General features: G+C 54.5%; 1 pseudogene; it reads right to left on the minus strand.

Annotated features, from left to right (window-relative positions):
• Positions 1-627: 627 nt before the first annotated feature.
• Positions 628-1,456, minus strand: LOC142563291 (uncharacterized; annotated as a pseudogene).
• Between the last annotated feature and the right edge of the window lie 1,059 nt (positions 1,457-2,515).

Here is a 2,515-nt window from a genome sequence, read left to right on the forward strand (position 1 = left end):
CGGGAGCGGCAGCTCCCAGATTTTGGAAATAAACAAAGCGAGACAAAGGTACAAGCGTTCTATGATAGAAACACTTCCCCAGGTTAGTCTGGTTGTCTAACTATGTTGCGGCGTTTAGCCAGTCGTTTGGCGCGCTGTTCGTCTGTTTCCTGGGCGATTCGTTTCCTCTTCATCTCGTTCCGATGTCGATTCCAGGCCTCCTCCTGCTAATCAGAATTGTCGCCGTCCATACTGCCGCCTTAATTGCGGTTGCGGCGCACGCGAGCTCTCCTTTTCAAGCCTGCGACATGTTATCAGGCATGCGACGCAGCTGGCGAAGCGAGCGGAGGCGAGCGCAACGACGAGGAACGTGGTGTACCGCCACACCAAACGGCGGAGGCGGAACATCTGTGGCTCGGTGCTACCAGTGGTGCATGCGCAGTAGTGATTAGGGAGCGGGAGAGCGAAAGAGAGAGAGAGAGAAAATATCCGTGGCACGGCGCACGTTGTGACGAATGAATGAATGAAACCACGTTTATTCCACATTAAAATGCGCCAAAGACGCTGCGGTGGAAAGATGAGGGGTGTTATTGCAAAAGGGGTAGGGTAAGGCTGCCTGCGTTTTATCAATGAACGTCCTGGAGGCAGCTAAGTGGGGGCCGCATGACGCTTGTGGCTGTCGCGGAGCCGATCGCAGACGGTTGGTGCTGCAGGGTCCTGGAGGAACAGCAGCAGTGCTCGCCAGAGCTCGATGGCATGGTCCGGAGACGTGGTATCCGGGCAAGCCCAAGTGCGGAGAGAAGGCCAGGGTCCCCGCTGTATGGTGGCCAGGGCACGAAGCCTTGGTGGGCTGTAGAGGGGGCACTCCCAACAAAGGTGGTTTAGGTCAGCACTACATGTGCAGAAGGAACATAACCCACTTACAGGTGGTGGTGTGCCACCCTTGTGGAAACGGTTCAACAAGTGAGGAGTAAGGAGGGTGCTTGTCTGGATTCTCCGAAGCAAGATTGACTCTCGCCGTGTGAATACTGTCGGTGGAAGTGACGGTATAGAGAGTGGATTGCCCACTGCTGCGAGGTAGGCGGCACGTCGTTGTTTGGTCGCATGCTTGTCTGCCATTGGGTCTGCTACCTCAGGTGTGGTAGCTAGGAGAGGATTAGGATTATCGGAGGCTCTGGCTAGCGCGGTAGAGAGATGAGCGCGCGCCAGTCTATGAGCCTTCTCGTTTCCGGGAATACCGCAGTGCGCAGGGACCCAGCGAATGGTAACGTCGTGACCGCATTCGCGGAGCAGGCATGCCTGGTGCCGGATCTTCTGCCAGTACGGGAGCTGTGTAAATAACATTAGCACATGCCCGATGGGCAGCCTGGGAATCTGTGTACACATGATGGTGAACAGAGTCAGTTTGAGACGAAGTTGCGAGGGCCGATTCCAAATAATCTAGGATGGCCATTAGCTCAGCGCGGGTGCTGGACATTGCTTCTGCTGATATATGATGGCGGCGGTTCTGATTTTCATTTGTCTGGTCGTACCACGCAGTCGCATAACAGGTGTTACTAGCGTCGTCTGCAGGCAGTGCAGCGTCCGTGTATACGAATGCGTTAAGTCAAGGTGAGTGAACTCGTAGCCTTGGCATGCCTCTTGGCATATGCAAGGCGCCGCATTCGCTGAGTAGGGTCCAACACGCCGCCATGATTTCCCACGGCGGCGTGTTGTTGGGCAAAATGGGCATTTTGTGGACGTCATGCCCGAGGAGCTTGAGCGTGTGTCGCGCGGCTTTTTTGGCGCGAGGTCTCGTCTCTTGTGTATAGATGTGCATGTCTACGAGCTCGGACAGGTTGTTGAGTTTGCCGGAACTTTTAAGCACTTCGAGGCTTACGTACCTTGGGAGTCCAGTTACAATGCGTTTGGCTTCGTTAAGTAACCGGTCGAGCGCGTGCATCTGTGTGCGGTTGACTGGATAATACGGCAGGCCGTACATGATTCGGGAGACAAGAAAAGCTTGAGCGAACTGCCGCATTTCATGTTCGTTTACTCCACGGGTGCGGGTAGAGATTCTGCGTAAAGCGTGCAGGATTTGTTTGCTGGTCCTCGTAACGCATTGTAACCAAGTGTTCGCTGTGCAGTTCTCGCTGCATACCGAGTATTCGGATAGTAGATTTCCGTGTGATGGTTTGGTCACCGATGTACAGTTTAAAAGACTGCTTTTCTTCCTGCGTTCCAAAGGTAGACCTGCCACCACGAATGACGACAAACTCTGTTTTGTCTGGGGCAGTGTGTAAACCCGTTTCCGTGGCATAGGCGTGAATAATGTCGAGAGCTCGTTGTAAGACGTCCTCCTGCTCCCCGATGCACCCTTGATGCGTCCACACGGTGACGTCATCGGCGTACACCGCGTGTTTCAGGCCCGGTACGTCGGCAAGGCGCTTAGGTAGCTGGTGCATAGCTATATTAAACAGCGTCGGTGAAATAACCGAGCCCTGTGGGACGCCTACGTGGTTGGTTCGTATGGCACTGGCATCGTGACCAACTTCGA

The sequence above is a fragment of the Dermacentor variabilis genome, chromosome 11 (genome assembly GCF_050947875.1).
Source record: "Dermacentor variabilis isolate Ectoservices chromosome 11, ASM5094787v1, whole genome shotgun sequence".
NCBI classification, from domain to species: Eukaryota; Metazoa; Arthropoda; class Arachnida; order Ixodida; family Ixodidae; genus Dermacentor; species Dermacentor variabilis.